The 18,479-nt window shown below is 41.0% G+C and overlaps 1 protein-coding gene across 1 annotated transcript in view; it reads left to right on the plus strand.

Annotated features, from left to right (window-relative positions):
• The window catches only part of LOC311235273 (F-box/WD repeat-containing protein 7-like), a 124,139-nt gene that overhangs the window by 15,426 nt on the left and 90,234 nt on the right, over positions 1-18,479 (plus strand). The window lies entirely within an intron of this gene.

An 18,479-nucleotide genomic window follows, 5' to 3' on the forward strand; every position in this document is an offset into this window, starting at 1 on the left:
TCTGTGTTGCATGTACCTGACAAACTGAACTGTTTGTATTACAGTCATATTCCAACTTAACTGAATGCACACGTGTGTGTGTGGACTACTGTACTATTACAGGTATTGAAATGAACAATGCAACTACCTTATACAAAAAAAAAGATTCAAAACATATTAAAAGAAAAAGAAAAACATTTAAATAATAAAATATCAATACTTGGTGTCCTTGTATCGATACAGTATCGCCATTCGCCACGCAAAGTATCGTGATACTATACTGTATTGATATTTCCCCCCACCACTAGTATAGACATAGTGGCATATAGGGAGGTGTAGTCTGACGTCACTTTGGACCACCCGCGCGCTCCACCCGTTTAGGGATTTATCATTGGGAAAATGTATAGTCGGCTATTGTAACAATTCTGCCTCATGAACATTGGCAAGCTTTCCATTTTTGCACAAACTTAGTTCCCTTATATCACTAACATTATTGGTTAAGCATTTTCTGGTTGAAATAAAATTTGACGTAATTATTTTACGATTTATTGCCAATATTTTCATGTTGAGCTACAGATTGTGGATGAATACGCACAGAAAGGTACACCATGTCAATGTTCATGCTTTATTTGTTTTAAACGAGACGATTTAGAAATGGGCAATGGGGAAATACATTGCGATTTTTCAAGCGAGGTGGACCGGCCGGAAACCACAATGACATAACTACTACACCTCCATAGTAGATGGATAATTTTTTTATGTGTCTGCTGTGGTGTCCGTTGTCTCCACGTACTGTCTCCACCTAGTGGCCAAAATACTCGGTTACAGCTAGTCAACACTAGTACTTGGGACTGTGTGTGTGTGTTAGAGCTGTCCCCGAAGCCTGTTTTTGGGCTTCGAACTTCGTCAGGGTTTTCGAACGGACGTTCGAACCTTAATAATTTTTTTTTAAACAACACAATTTTTTATATATATATTTCTTTTTTAAATAAATATCCTCAAACTAAATCCTCAATTTGAATAAAGTGATTAACACTTTGGTTGCCTTGGGTTAAATTAATGATATACCATAGATTGCCAGCGCTATTTGTCTATGGAGAAAGTCCCCTTCTTTGCAGGGCTATAACTTTTTAAATTCTATTGCTACATTGCCATTATTAGGGCCCATTCAAAGTCCTATATGTATTGTTCATTGTGTAGCAACGTTACACTTTTTCATTCACATATTCATAGTAAAGTATGGTCTAATGTATAAGTATGTTTTCATCTCTTTCTGCAGCTTTCTCCAGAACGTGATATATAGCCCCAAATGCATTATATTGATGATGAAATACAGTTTGATGGCAATCAGCGCGATATAAAAAATTCCAACTAGACGTACTTCTAGAAGTTACTACACGTCATCTGATGTTGACCGGATGGGCGAGGGGGCGTTTATAATTCCGTGGGCAGCGTTATACCAATCATCTAATGTGGGTCAAATGTTGATAATAGCAGTTAGTATCTAAGACGGTAACGTTACACGCTAAAACTCACCCCAGTCTCCGCGCGCCGTTGGGCGATCATCGTCGAGTAGAAATTTTATCATTATGGGATATATTTTTACCCGGTCCATCTCCAGCTTGTATAATGGTATATACGTCCAAATCATGTTGTTTATCGAGTTATTGCCAATCGATCACCGTGTAGCGTGACGAGCCAGAGTCCCATGAACCATAGCGAGCGCCCGGAAGTACTACGGTCGTCATGACAACCTCTATTCAATATCCTGTGTGGCGATTGCGCTGATCGGCCACCAGATGGCGCTCCTGAACCGCCAGAGAGCTCAGTGGGTCCTGCTGGTGGATCTCAGGCCAGCGGAGGGGGAATATGAATCCGATCGCAGATTTTTGAAATATTGATATAAGGACGCTGTACAGCGTCCCCCGGCAACTTTAGCATGGCCAGCAAAGACGTGAAAAGACGTGTCCCGGCAGTCAAAGTGTTAACACATTCCCTGCCACGCAATTTGAGCATCTTATACCACTCTCTGCCAGCACTGTAAGCCTATGGAGATGTTCACCTTCTTTGCAGGGCTATAACTTTTTAAATTGTATTGCTAAATTGACATTACTATGGCCCATTCAACATCGATTATCTATCGTTCAGGATGTAGGAACGTTTTACTTTTTCATTCGTAGATTCATACGAAAATACCGTCTAGAATATAAATATGTTTTTATCGTTTTCTGCAGTCATTCCTAGAACGTGAGATATAGACATAAACGCATATATAGATGATCAAATGCCGTTTGTTGGCGATACACGCTATATTAAAAATTTCAACTGTACATGATCCTAAACGTTATGACTGATCATGCGCCGATGAACGGGGGGGGGGGGGGGGTCGTTTATAATTCCGTGATCGTCGGTAAATGCTTTATGTAGTATGGGTAATATATTGATCAGAGCGGTTTGCATGGATAATAATAAACGCGCTGAAAATGACGTCAGTGTCCTCTTACCGTTCGACGATGAGACTGGAGGAAAAAGATCCCACTTATTTGACGGCTATCTCCTAAATCCATTTCCGGTTTGTACAATCAATATTAAACGGCCAAATCGTATAGATTATTACGTTATGGCAGCGATCGCTACAGTATACAGTCCCGCAACAATATGCGAGTGCCGGACGCATTTCCATGACGCACCGAGATCGACTCGTCCATTTCCGGTTTGGCAACTCGCCGATCATCCACCAGGTGGCAGTATTGAAGCGTTGCAGAGTTGTGCATGCTCCCACTGCATCATACCAGGCTCCGTGAGGGAATTATGATCTCAACGTTGTACGCCGTGGATTGGCAGAATTCGCATGAACTTGAAACACGTCGTAAGCCGTTTCCGGCGTGGGATGTGTTAATCTGATTAAATTTGTCTTTTTCTTTTTATTAAATCAACTTTATTTAATGAATATAACTCATCAGTTTTAATACTATAATATTAGTGTAGCCTAATCTTTATCTGCAACTGTGAAGAAAAACCCCATTGGTTTAAACGGAATGAATAGACTCATAGAAAAAATATATATACAATTTAAAATTCGAATGTTGATTTTGAATTCGAATGCCAACGTAACGAACGAAGGTCCGAACGTTTGGGCTCAGCTAGAGCCATATGAAATCCGTTTTATTATTTTCCAAATTCCATTTTATTTTTTCCCAAATTCCGTTTTTTCCGTTTTAATATTTCAGAATTCTGTATTTTGCTTTTTATGCTCATTTTACCATCAGAAATAGTGTCTAATAAGTGGGAATGAATAAATGTCTACAATTGAATATGATATAACAGTCCATTTAATGTTTTTAAGTGCTGCAACTCAGAAATACAGTTACATTTTACACAATACTTTTCAAATAATATTGTGACAAAATAAAAATACACATTTCAAGTGTAAACAATAGATACAGCTAGCTACTACTGACATTATCACAATGTCAGTAGCCTAGCTATATCTATTTTATTGTGATGAAATATAGTAATGCATAATTTAGGCACCTTTAGTTTAGTTTATTTCGTTTATAAAGGACAGTGTATAATGACAATCGTTTGCATTAAACAAATGAATTGAAAATGGGGGACCCTGATGTAAACAAGACGAAAGTCTTTCTCTGGTCTGCATCCCCTTAACAATTGTGTGTATTGAGCTGTACTGTATTGTACCCATTCTGCAATCTGTTAATAAAGTTTTCAATCAATCAATCAATCAGATTTAGCAAGAAGCTATCATTTCCATCTATAGTCCTATGTACTGTAAAACGTTTCATAGCTATTTAAGTTTATTTCGATTATAAAGGGCAGTGTATAATGACTCGTTTGCATTAAACAAATGGATGGGTGCACTAGATTTAGCAAGAAGCGATCATGTCCTAACGTTATAGCTATTTAATGACAATAGTGTCGCAAGTGTTTTTGTGGCTCCAGTCCACGGAACGTTGACAGAATTAGCAAAACACCTTATCGCCGGAGGCATAAAAGTCATTAGGATACTGCTCTGCTCTGAATTGAGGGCTTATTGGGGAATTTATTAGCTTCTTGACGATGTAAACACCGAAGCAGCGAGACGCTTGGGAGACTGCCTGTGTTGTGTGTAACCCGCTCTAGCGTCCGCCTCTCCGGTCGCGTGTGCACCAAGCGTTCCACCCAAAAACGGAATTTCAGTCCAGATTAGGCCAAATTCTGCAATATTCCACGTTTTGCAGTTGATTCCATTTTTATTGGTCAATTCCGCGATTCCGTCCGCGATTCCGTGAACGCGGATTTCATATGGCTCTAGGCTCAGCCCTAGTGTGTGTGTGTGTGATCCAGTGTTTCTCTGTGGGGTCTGCAGGCCTCAGTCTTAAATATATTTATTGAATGCTGTACACGGGGTCCAAATTAACTGCCAAATGCCTGTAAGATGAATCTTTGGCTAAATCAACAAGAGTTAAATTGGAATGCCAGGGTCATGTTGCAGTCTTTGGTCTCTGCTACTCATGTTCTGGGTCCTTGAGGGGGTCCTTGAGGGGATTCTACGGAGTCCCCGACTCCCCAGAGAACTGGTGAATAGTTTAATAATTTCACTATTATTGTATTCACTAGAGGTTTAGCCCAATGATGTAATATAAAAGAGTGACTACTTATGACCTGTAACAACTTTTGAAAGAAGACGCTTGTGTGCAGTCAGTGGTAGAGCAGGTAAAACACTGGAACAGATGATATTTCTATTCTAGTGGGCGACCGATATGGGTGTGTAATGACCGATACCGATATTTAGAGAGCAGGGTGGCTTATGGACAATATATATATAATATAATCTATCATCCTTTTGAATAAAATAGGCTTATTCTGAATTAGGGTTGTAAAGGATAATTAGTAGGGCTGTACCGAATGCTTCAAAGCTTTGAAGCTTCGATCATAATGTTGACATTCGAATTCTAAATCAACATTCGCATTAAAAAAAAAATAAAAAATTGGTCTATTCAATCTGTTTAAACCAATGGGGGTTTTCTTCACAGTTGCAGTTAAAGATTAGGCTACACTAATATTATACTATAAGACGTCACCATCACTTTCATACCAACCGTGCCCTTATTGGATTATTTATGTTGACGAAGCTGATGAGTTATATTCATTAAAGAAAGTTGATTTAATAAAAGAAAAAGACTAATTTAATCGGATGAATCACTTTATTAAAATTGAGGATTTAGTTTATAAAAAATATATATATATATAATTTGAAGTAAATTTTTTGTATAGACATTCGAAGCCTTGTTCGAATACTTCAATCGAAGTTTCGAATGTTAAAAAATGACATTCGGTACAGCCCTAATAATTAGCCTAATTCATGTCAAAAAGAGTAGCCTATACCTATAGAAAACTTGTATACACACAAACACAGAGGGAGAAAGAGAGAGATGCTTATAGGAATATTTCAGCTAATGAAGTGAAATATATATCCTAATTAACTATCCATAATGTTTTCATCTGATAAAATACAACAATTTAATAACAAACGAGACACAAACATGTCTGGAAATCCTTTTCTTTAGTAGATCTGCTCTCTATTTATTATTTGAAATCAACAAATGTATCAAATAAATGGATTTAAGATAAAAAAAAATAAAGATGTTGGAATCAGTTGACATTGCATGATTGACACATGGGAGAGCACTAACATTTCGGCCAAGTGGGCGTACTAAGTTATCAACCGATGCCGATTTAAAATGCCAGATTATTAATGCCGGTCTATCACTAGGAATAAATCGTATCTAAGGCTAGGCTGGCCCCGACTAAGGATTTGTATAGTCTACTTTGATTGGCCAAAATTTGCTGATAGTCGACTGGTAGTTTTTGGAAAGAATGACATTTTCTTTTAAATAATGTATTATACATTTTTCTTTTTTTGCATTCGACTAAGAGGTTGGCAGTCGACTATGGCTCCTTTCGATCGATTATTCGACTAGTCGAGGTCAGCCCTACAACACACACACACACACACACACACACTTTTCGTTTGTTGAATTGTACTTTGAAGTGAATGTTGCTACTGTTTGTATAGCGCCCGTGTCTGGTTTTCAGGTGCTAGTTGGTAGTGTCAGTTTGTGTGTGTGTGTGGTCATGGGTGCCATTTGTGTTGTGTCTCTGTCTGTGTTGTTTAGGCAAACAAGCTGAACAACAACTGGTGTCTGGACCTGTGTATGTGTGTGGGATGTCACCATGGTTTTGATGGTACGATTCTTGTGTGAGGAAATATCACAAAAAAGCGTATGTGTATACATACATACACAGTCAAGTCCATAAATATTTGTACGTCATCAAGTTCAACACAATACCACAACATACCACAATGGATTTGAGATGAACCAATCAAGATGTGCTTAAATGCAAACCGACAGCTTTAATTTGAGGGTATTTACATTATACGTGCGTCCCCCTTTTTTTAAGAGACCAAACGTAATTGGACAAACTTAACAATCCATATATCCATATCCGCAATCCTTTGCAGTCGATGACAGCCTGAAGCTAGTGTTCACCTTTTAATAACCACCTCTCTCTCTCTCTCTCTCTCTCTCTCTCTCTCTCTCTCCCTCTCCCTCTGCCCTCCCATTCAAGTTCTTTTGGGGCGGTACAGCTGTCTCTCTCCCTCTACCCCTCTCTCTCTCTCCCCCTCTCCCTCTCTCTCCTGTGTTTGGGAATGTGCAGCGCGAGCTCGGTATTTGTGTCTGGGTGTGTAGTACCACGCGGCGGCAGTGCTCCGTAGAACATTCCGGAGATTCCAGAGAACGCCTCAGTCATGTTGGAAGGGGACCGTTCCCATCATGGGAACTATTAAGTTAGCATTCCGTCGGGTGACACCGTGACCGGAGGAATGATGGGAATAAACCAGATATTACTGTTAACTACTGTTATGAAGGAGGACATGTTGGGCCTCTGAAGTAGAGACGCCTGTGTGTATACCGGTACGCAAAGTCCAGATTCTTGTGGTTAACCCTTTCACTGCTGCACTACCAAGCGGTTAACACTTTCACTGCGACAATACACCGAAGGTTAACCCTTTCACTGCCACACAACAGCATGTTAACCCTTTCACCATCGGTAGTGTGATGGTAAAGGGTTAACCTTCTGTAGTGTGGCAGTGAAAGGGTTAATTATGTCCACCAGTCTGCACTCCTGTCTATCTGTCTGTGTCCTCGGAAGAAGATCTCGTGGAGCCCCCCTCCAATTGGGAATAGCACTGCACAAGACCAAAGCAGACTACAAAGAGTGACACGTTCAGCCGAACGCACAATTGGAGGGGGGCTCCCCACCCTCCAGAACATTTACTACAAGCGTTGCAAGGGCAAGGCTAAGAGAATCATTAAAGACTCCAGTCACCCGAACAACTGCCTCTTTGAACTGCTGCGGTCAGGCAAGCGATACAGGAGTCTCAAGGCGAGCACAGAAAGACTCAGAAGAAGCTTCTATCCCCAGGCCATCAGGCTGCTAAACGAACAATGAATGAACACTACACAACAACAACCACCAAACGCACATAGCACACACATCCACACGCACACACTCACTTTAAACAAACACACTGTAGCACCCACTCCACACACTTATAGCACACACCCACTTTAAACAAACACACTGTAGCACCCACTCCCCACACTTTATATTTATGGATGAAGGATTGCACTACAACTCGTACACCTTACTGTAAATTGTACCTAAAATTGTACCTCATCCCATTTCTGCTTTGCACTAGATATTACTGTACATTAGTACACTGCATAGTATTGTGTATTGTATATTATATGGTAACTCAGAACATTGTACATATGTCTATACCGAACACTGTGACCTCATTTTCTTCTTCTAAATTCATGCTATATTATGTTATTATGTTATTTGATACTATCTTGTCTAGCACAGTCTCTGGAGCGTAACAGTAAGAAGCATTTTGTATGAAAGTATTCTGTACTTCTGTATGACAACTATTAAAGAACTTGAACTTGAACACGGCCGGTTTGGATGCAACGTCTCTCACAGGCTGACGGCAGGGAGAAGCACCCAGGTTTCTCGAATATCTTTCAAATCGGTCAATGACTAGTATTATATTTGAATTAGCTTGACAAACATAGAGCAGACGATGTCGGACTTCCTGTATTTTGATGTTTTACAAACACTGCGACAGGAAGTTAGCTGTAGTCCAAGCTGTTGCCTAGCAACACACAAGGGGGGGGGGGGCTGTCGGCTCCTGCTTGGGGGAGGGGAGGAGCGCACCGCTGTTAAGGAAGGGTGCGCTGCATTTATAACGCAGGACAAAACGAGAGCAACGCGGCGTGCGGCACAATAATAATTTTATCTTGTTTTCATGGTCGCAGGAAGCTAAAATCTATGAACTGCCCAGCCCTTTCACCTCTCACCACATCTCATACTTACTGATCTAGGGAAATGTGAGTGTCATAGCAGCATGGGGGGATGGTAGGTACAGGTATGGGCTTGGTAATAGAAAAAATACATACACCAGCTTCTCATGCTGATTTTAAATTTCCTCACTGAGAGGGTCCTGCAGGTCTTTGTAAATGGGCAGATGTCCAACATGTCGATTTCCAACACTGGCTCCCCCCAAGGTTGCGTTTTGTCTCCCCTTTTATTTATTATGTACACGGACAGCTGCAGATCGCTTCATGACCAAAGGCATCTGGTTAAGTTTTCAGATGACACTGTCCTGGTATCCCTACTGCAGCGCTCCGAAACTGATCATGGACCTGTACTTCACGACTTTGTGAATTGGTGTGATGAGAATTACTTGGACCTCAATGTCTCTAAGACTAAGGACATGATAATTGACTTCAGACACAACCCCGATCATCAAGCCAGTGTAGCTAGTGTAATTCACGATGAGGACGTCCAGACTGTTGAATCGTACAAATACCTGGGCCCTCATTCATCAACGTGTTCTACGCACAGATCTGTGCTTACCCTGTGCGTACGATCATTTCTAAGCAAAGAGTGGGATTCATCAATTTCGATTTGAACTTGACTCCGTGCTTACATCTACGCACAGGTCAGACCATGCGTACCTGACGCCCAGTGGTAGAATATATTATTACAACAAGGAAATGAGCTTCTGTGCATAATAACACTGGCATGTTCTGTACGAACCGTAGTTCATTATAGTTCATTGTAAAATAGCAACAGTAGTGTAATTATGGTCAAAACCCTATAAATAGCATTTGGAATAATAGATCTTTCTCTCAGAATGAATGCAGCATGGTTTATATAGCGTTATCGGAATATACGGGGTGTAGGCTACTGACTGACTGCGCTCCGCGTAGCTTGATTGATTGATTGATTGAAAAGTTTATTAACAGATTGCAGAATGGGTACAGTACAGTACAGCTCAGTACATACAATTGTTAATTGGGGATGCAGACCAACTTTCGTCTTGTTTACATCAGGGTCCCCCATTTTCAATTAATCATAAATCATAAAGCTCAACTCGTTATTATTTTGCGCACAGACCGCCGAAACACGGGAATGTTTTGATTATATTTAAAAGGCTTTACGTTAAACGAAACAAGTGGAATTTCGAAGCTGTAAGCAGAATAAGTCATATGAATATAGTGTTCTTCCCCCTTTTTACTGTATAAGAAAGAATAGAAAACGCATTGCAATGACACCATGCAGATAGTGGACAGACTATGTATATGATGGGATTCAAGTTCGCGTTTTTGTTGCTCATAGGCATGCTGTCAGAGTATGATATCTTAATCAAACATTCTAGAACATTTGTCGTCACAGATCATGTCCTAATAGAACATAGGCTATGGCATGGATCGTGATATTGTGTGGACTGTAATTATTACTGTACCGGTACCACCCATTGTGACAACAGCCTTGTGAGTCCCGCACACAAACATGATGGAATTCAAGTTCATGTATTGAAAGGCATGCCTACATCATACATGCAGTGAGATTCATTGTTCTTGTATATGCTCTCTATTATTGTTTATATAGGCTACCCAATACTGACATCAAAATAGATTGTAGTATGCCTCTAGAAATCATATGCAGCAGGTAGAAAATTGACGGGAGATCCATCGCGATTTGGAATAGAATTGAGGAGAACTTTAATCCCTGGGTATCAATCAAACAACACGGGAAAAGGCAGTCATATTCCAGCGCGGTCTTTATTAGCCGACAACAAAATAGATGCCTCTAAAAATCATATAGCCAATCGAACACAACTAATAAAGGCATTCATATTACAGCACGGTTATAATGACACACAACCAACGCCAAACAGTGGTCAACGAACGGTCTTTATTAGTATTCTGAGCTGTCCAGGCAGAATTGCAGCAATGGTCTTAGGGAGCCGTTGATATCTGACATCACCGTTTACAAGTCCGCCTTTTATTATTTATCCCATAATACGCGATAGTGTCTTCTTGGTTCGACAGCAGTGAACAATCTTCGTGGAGTTTCTCAGGGTTCCGCTCGGGTCAGTCCATTATTTCACATCCCATGGGGGGTGTTTCCTCATTTTCATGACCATATATGGATAATCATGCACGAGCATTGACGGTAGAACAAAGTGGTATTCATCAACACGGAGGGGCATAGAGCCTGCGTACGCACCGTGTGATGAATCCCGACTTCCCTGTGCGTACACTAGTTCTACATTCCGTGCTTACGTGTGGAAATAGAAATGTTCTACGCACACTATTGATGAATGAGGGCCCTGGGAACTGTGTTTGATTGTAAACTGAAGTTCAACCTAAATACAGAGTCTATTGTTAAAAAAGGTCAGCAGAGGATCTACCTGCTAAGAAAGCTGAACTCTTTTAATGTTAGTGCGAAGATCCTGAGCACTTTTTATAGTTCTTTTATTGAAAGCCTCCTAACTTTTTCTTTTATCTGCTGGTTCAGTGGCCTGTCTATTAAAGATAGGAACAGCCTACAGTATATTGTGAAAGTGTGCTCCAAAATAATTGGAGTAAAACAGAGAGACCTATGTTCTCTCTGGACGGACCAGGTGGTCAAGAAGGGGACGAGCATCATTAATCAACCCCTCCATGCTCTGTCTCAGCGGTTTTCACTGTTGCCTTCTGGCCGCCGTTATGACGTCCCACCAAGTAGGACCAACCGCTACGCCAAATCTTTTGTCCCCTCGGCTATCAGACTTTTAAACACAGACAGTAGTCATTTTAAGTAGCCTTTTGCACTTGGTTGTCTGTTTTTACTTTTACTTTTATTGCTGGATTGTATCACATGGAGTGTTTCTCTTTTTATTTTCCGTGCTGATGTTTTGTTGTTTGTTTGTCTTTGTTGCTTGTGGTGAAGCTGCAAATATGAATTGCCCCACGGGGATCAATAAAGTTGTCTGCATCTGAATATTGTAGGCACTAGGCAATAAAATTGTATCTGAATATAAAAAATATGATAAAAATAATCAGTGTAAACAAAGGTGCAGATGAGGGTCTGAATATCATTCATGAAATTGTTCAGGAAACAAGTCTCGGCATAACACCCGCCCCTAAACATCAGCTAATCAACTAACGAAGTCCTGGTCAACTAAGACCAACCCCACCCATTTAATGGGCTGCTATACAGTAGAGCAAAAAACACTCTGTACACTAACTGTTATTCTCTCTGCTGCCGCCAGAGGGGGCAGTACCACATCAACATCTGTGTGACTGGAAATTAGCTTTAGAGAGATGCATGTATAGGGCTGGGCGATATGGCCTAAATATGATATCACGATATTTTCTGACCTTTCGGCGATACACGATACGCATCACGATGTTTTTCTTTTTTTCCCCAAACAATTCATTATGAGGCTTACCAAGACAGTATTTGAGTTTGCAAGCTAACATTAAAGACAAAATAAAATATCCATGCATTTAGCATTTTTATATTATATATTAGATTTAGATTATTGGATTATTAGATTATATATTGCATATATTTAGCAATGAGATATTATATGATTTAGATATGAAATATGATGAATTGAAAATGGGGGACCCTGATGTAAACAAGACGAAAGTCTTTCTCTGGTCTGCATCCTCCAGTCCACTGTTGACTGTTGTTGTATTGAGCTGTACTGTATTGTACCTATGCTGCAATCTGTTAATAACGTTTATATTCATTCAGTCGGCAAACAGAATCATTTTGATTGACAGTCGCGTCTGCCAATTACGTCACATCGCTTGCACCCGCCCTGCTGTTCTTAGCACCAATCGGCAAGCACGTATTAATTTTTTACTTCCGCCACTGGAGAGCTCAATGAAAACAACAATGGCAGCGGTAGCTCGCCGCGGCCGACGTTTAGCCTTTAGCTCTGCAGAATGACTAAACGACTGGAGGCATAATGATTTTACTGCAACGGATGTTATAATAAAAGCCTTTCCATACATCTGTCTGATTGAAAACGTTATTAACAGACCGCAGAATGGGCACAACGGAGTCAGCACGGGCTGAGATATGAACGGCTAATGCTTGCTAATATCTAGGTCGACCTCGGTCGTTGCTATGTAAATACGCTGATGTTATTGAAAGTGTAACTATATAACGTCAATGCCACAAAACGAATGCCTTTGTTATCATAAGTAGTAACTTTTGATGCAGTAGTGTGTGTGTGGGGCGGCGCTGTTCAAAAGTGTCAACGTGTTGACCAGATTGACGCAACACAAGCCTCTTGGCCAAAACATCACGATATCCACGATACGTTTAAAAAGTGTATCGTTAATGAACTGTACCCGATATTTATATAATATCGTCATATCGCCCAGCCCTATGCATGTATATGCATACCATAATACCTGGATTTAATATGGGAGATGATCGGATCTGGGTTTAACACTGTGTGTGTGTGTGTGTGTGTCTTTGCCCGTGTGTCTTTGTCTGAGAGAAACTACGACAGTGATCTGGTGAGAAATCTCTAATCTATCAACTACTAGATTACTGCACATGTAGATTATGAGACACACACACACACACATTGAGAGCGAGAGAGAGAGAGACAATTAGAGAGAGGTCATGAGATCATTTGAGTGAGTATGTAAGACTGTGATGGATTGATAGCCAGGCAGTGTGTGTGTGTGTATGTGACCGTGTGACATTTGTCCCACTAAAACATATGAGCTAAATATTAAATAGATTAACACACACACACACACACACACACACACACACACACACATACACACACACTCTGCCTGGCTACCAATTTCAACACACACTACTTCCTCAGCTACACTCAATTATGCATACATACGTGCACACACACACACACACACACACACACACACACACATGCAAATGCACATCCATTCAGATAAACAGGCAACAGAATGCAAATATCAAGACGCAAAAATAAATACATGATGCATGACACGCCTAAGAGTTGCATATAGGCTGTCAAGCTCACACACACACACACACACACACACACACACACACACACACACACACACACACACACACACACACACACACACACATTCTCTCTCCCCCTGTTTCTCCCTCTGTCTCTCCCCCCTCTCTCTATCTGTCTCTCCCCCCACTCTACTCTCTCTCTCCATCTCTCGCTTATCTTTCCGTCTCTCCCTCTTTCTGTGTCTCTCTCTCTTCCCCCTTTCTCCCCCTGCCCCCGTCTCCAAAAAAGTATAAAATTCTACAATATACATGCATACATACTGAGGTAGGGAGGTTTGTGATCATGTTCTTAAATTAAAAACAGTTAAATACGGAGTTAGGGAGGTTTGTGATCATGTTCTTAAATTAAAAACAGTTAAATACGGAGTTGGGGAGGTTTGTGATCATGTTCTTAAATTAAAAATAGTTAAATACGGAGTTAGGGAGGTTTGTGATCATGTTCTTAAATTAAAAATAGTTAAATACGGAGTTAGGGAGGTTTGTGATCATGTTCTTAAATTAAAAACAGTTAAATACGGAGTTAAGGAGGTTTGTGATCATGTTCTTAAATTAAAAACAGTTAAATACGGAGTTAGGGAGGTTTGTGATCATGTTCTTAAATTAAAAACAGTTAAATACGGAGTTAGGGAGGTTTGTGATCATGTTCTTAAATTAAAAATAGTTAAATACGGAGTTAGGGAGGTTTGTGATCATGTTCTTAAATTAAAAACAGTTAAATACGGAGTTAGGGAGGTTTGTGATCATGTTCTTAAATTAAAAACAGTTAAATACGGAGTTAGGGAGGTTTGTGATCATGTTCTTAAATTAAAAACAGTTAAATACGGAGTTAGGGAGGTTTGTGATCATGTTTTAAATTCAAAATAGTTACACACTGAGGTAGGGAGTTTGAACAAGAAGGAGGGCTGCAGCGTCTTTTGTAGTGTGAATCCAGTGTTTAGAATGTGCTCTTTGGGGGCGGCTAGGCGGTGCAGTGGGCAAGGCACTCACCACCAATGCTGGAGACGCTGGGTTCGAGCCCAGCTCTCCACATTGTTTTCAGCTTGGCTGGTCGTCCGTACTAATACAATTGGCAGTATTAGGGGGAGGGGAAACTGAGGGGTGGGGATCGGACGTTGTGGACAGCGACTCCTACAGGTCGGTTGGTGCGCCTGCGCAGTAGAATCAAGAAGCGATGGGGGCGGCACCCCTCCAAAGCGCAGACCCCTGACGCTGAAAGATCGCGCCGCGCAGGTGAAAAGATGCAACGGCTGTTACCTCGAGTATCGGAGGGGACTCGTGCTATGTATGGCTTCGTCCACATTGCAGCCGGCTTGTGGGAGGCAAGAAACAGCGTTCGAGACAGGGGAGGGTTGAATTGGACGATACGAAATTGGGATGGGAGAAAAATAGAAAATGGGAGAAAAAAAAAAAAAGTGCTCTTTGGATAAAGGGGAGCCAGTTGAAAAAACAAAGAAGTTCCAGGCACTCTTAATATATATATAAAAGCTTTAATAAGTTGCTTAGTTCATATTAAAAAAATAACAAGAAAAAAATAACATGTTTCGGCCTCTATCGGTCTTCTTCAGGGCATACAAACAAATGAGTGAACTGAGCTATATTCTAAAGGAGGCTGTGCTAATTACTCTTATCAAGCTCAGGTGTGAGCACTTAGTCATTCTGAGGTCTAGCTGTCATAATTGTATATGCCAGAGGTCCTCTAACATCTAGAGCAGGGGTCTCGAACTCAATTTACCTGGGGGCCGCTCGAGGTAGAGTCTGGGTGAGGCTGGCAGCATAAAATATTCCACACAAAAAGGGGTTCAAGTATTTTTTAGAATTTTTATGGAAATGTATGGTTGAAACATGCAAACGTTCAAACGCACACACACTAATAAGCATTGGAGGCTTTTAACCAGGGCCAGACTGGGGAAATCATTCAGGCCAGGAAATATAGTGCGAAATATAGCTCCAGTCAGGCCACTTTTTAAGCAGGGGGTCTGGGGGTCCCCCACCAGGAGATTTTGTGTTACAAAGACTTCATTTCCTGCATTCTGGTGCAGGAATTGTTTTATTTGTACCCTTTAAATGCCAGTGTTTGTGATGACATGACTGCAAATATATATATATTTTTTAAATATATACTTTTTTTTTAAAATTAAATATATATATTATATAATTATACTTGTAGTTGTATTATCTGCGAGACATTGCCACAAGTCAAAATGCTCACTATCTGCAAACAGCTCCACTGTCTGACTGTGTGTATACTCTGCTTTGGTCAAATCACATTCAGCGTGCCCTCAGCTAGCCCCTTCCGTGACTGCGATGCAAGCCAGGGGCTCGAATACGCATCGAATCAATGTTATAAGACATTGATATCAGGAGCTATCTGTAGCTACTGCTAGCCGGCTAGATAACGTTAAGACAACGCCTCGGTGAACCATTTAGTTTACTGGGACATTTCATATAAACAGTGAGCTAACGTGAGCTACCTAGCTAACGGAGGTATCGTGCACTACTAGACTGTTGCTGGAGCATTTGTTGACATCAGGAGCTATCAGTAGCTAGCCAGCCTCGGTGGAGCGATCTCTGCTGTCTCGCTGTCAACGCTCGTCTGACTCGAACCCGGAAGAACCCACAGCTTAATGTCTTCAAGTCTCTCCATCTCTCGCGATGTCGAACTCCCTCCATCGTGTGACTATCTCGTTACTATAGCAACGGCTCTCTCTCTCTCTCTCTCTCTCTCTACCCTGCCCGCACCACTTCTAAGTGATGGCCAGACTGTTAAAAGCTGTGGATGGTGACCCTGAATGAACTCTCTCCTAGAGCTGCCGCGATAACCGCATTACCGCGGTATCGCTGTTGCATCACGCTCACCGCAGAGTTAGGCTGAATACCGCGTCACCGCTGTTTTTTATCATAATAATAAAGTTGGCTTGCGGCTTGCGGCTCTGCAGATATACCCTACTCGGTTCCAAGCGACCCTATTGGTCCAGCCTGGCTCTGCGGCTCTGCAGATACCCCCTACTCGACGCGTCACACTTTGTAGCCTCTGAACGAAAACAGAACGCCGCGCCGCCATCTTTACTGCCTCGCTAAGGATGCATTTCATTCAGGATTTGTTTGCGACAGAACCAAGTGTAATAAACTAAAAAGAATGGATTCACTGTGTATTCTGCCTTATTTATTGATGAAACAAAACCGACATCAACCCAATTTACCACCGAGCGGAGAGTTTAGTGTCACAACAAGATCGCTGATGTGTTAAGTTTGTTGTTGTTATTACTACAGTCAGCCGATATACACGAGAGAGGTAACGTTAAACCCGGGTTTGCTTGGTAGAATACACAATGAGAGGTAACGTTAGCGTTGGCAGAATAGACGCAACGAGAGTCTGGTTAATGTTGTTATTGATTGATTGATTGAAACTGTGTTAAACTCTGGCTTGCTGCAAGCCCTCGGACATCTATGCCCACGGAGCTTTCAGTGTACACAAGCGAGCGGCGGCGGCCCCGCCTGCATCCCCATTCCCCACACGGAGACAAACGGAGTAGTAGTACCTGGCTGCAGTGGAAAAGGAACAAAGTACCAGGTGCCTAAAGCGGGTCGAGTAGGTACTATGCAGTGGAAAAGCGCCATTAGACTAGAGGCAGGCTATAAGAGTAGACTACCAAAAAAAATTAAAATGCATTCAAACTTTTTTTTTTTTTTGTGCGCACTGTGCGGTAATTACCGCGGCGGTAGGAAATATTTCGCAAATTCGTGCGGTAAGGAAAATATCAATACCGCGGCAGCTCTGGTCTCTCCCGTGTCTTATCTGCTCCCCAGCGTCTTATCTCTCCCACAGGCCCTTGAATGTGCTCCCACAGTCTAACTTGAACACACACCAACCCAGAGGAGATGTCTGCCTCAGCGTTTATAGTTTAACAAGTATAAACTATAGGTTATAATAACCAAATGCAAGTCAAAATCATTGACTTCTTACACGAGGTTCCCGGTTCGATTCCCACTCCTCCCGGGCAGTGTGTCAAAGTGTCCTTGAGCAAGACACTTAACCCCTAATTGCTCCTGATGAGCAGGTTGGCACCTTGCATGGTTGCCTCCGCCGTCGGTGTGAGGGAATGGGTAATGTGAGGAACAAATTGTGGATAAAAGTGCTATATAAATTAGGGCTGTACCGAATGCTTCGAAGCTTTGATCATAATGTTGACATTCTAATTTTAAATCAACATTAGAAATTAAAAAAAATTATAAAATTATTAATGTTTTATTTTTTTAATCTTTTTTTTTATGTGTCTATTCAATCTGTTTAAACCAATGGGGGTTTTCTTCACAGTTGCAGATAAAGATTAGGCTACACTAATATTATACTATAAGACAGGGGTGCCCAACCTTTTTTTAACCAAGATCTACTTTTTAATTTGCCACCTAGCCGAGAGCTACCAGCCCAAATTTGTCCTACTCTCGGCTAAGATAAGATAAGATATTCCTTTATTGATCCCCTTGGGGAAATTCAGGCATAATAGCAGCATGGGGGAAGGGGGGGGGGGGGTACAGGTAGTAAAAACAACACAAGCAGTGTAAACAAATAGGTCAATATAATTTACTATCTAACTAACTGAAAAATATATTCACAGTGGCATAAGGTGCATAAGGCTAGTATTAATAGTAGTAATAGTATTACCTATTCAATATGCACATGACAGAAAATATTATATGGCATATAATATTTTCTGTCATGTGCATATTGAATGGGTATATAATATAATATGCTATTTTATATATCATTGTAACAGTGTAGTGTAGGAATTACAAGAATGACAAGACTGTAACTGTAACTTCTCACGTTTATTTCACACTCTGCATACACTGACAACACACACACACTCAGTTCAATGGGCATGAGAAAACATGTGTTTACATTGCAAAAGTGGAACAATACAATCAAAACAAAAATATATGTACAATTAAAAGGGAATAGGAATGATGTGTAAACAGAGCTGTCACATTGCAAAATGGAATACAATAAAAAAACAATTCCACAAAAAGGTCTGTCAACAGTCACTGATAGTTCT

This window comes from Notolepis coatsorum (assembly GCF_963971535.1).
Source record: "Notolepis coatsorum genome assembly, chromosome: 1".
Classification (NCBI taxonomy): Eukaryota; Metazoa; Chordata; class Actinopteri; order Aulopiformes; family Paralepididae; genus Notolepis; species Notolepis coatsorum.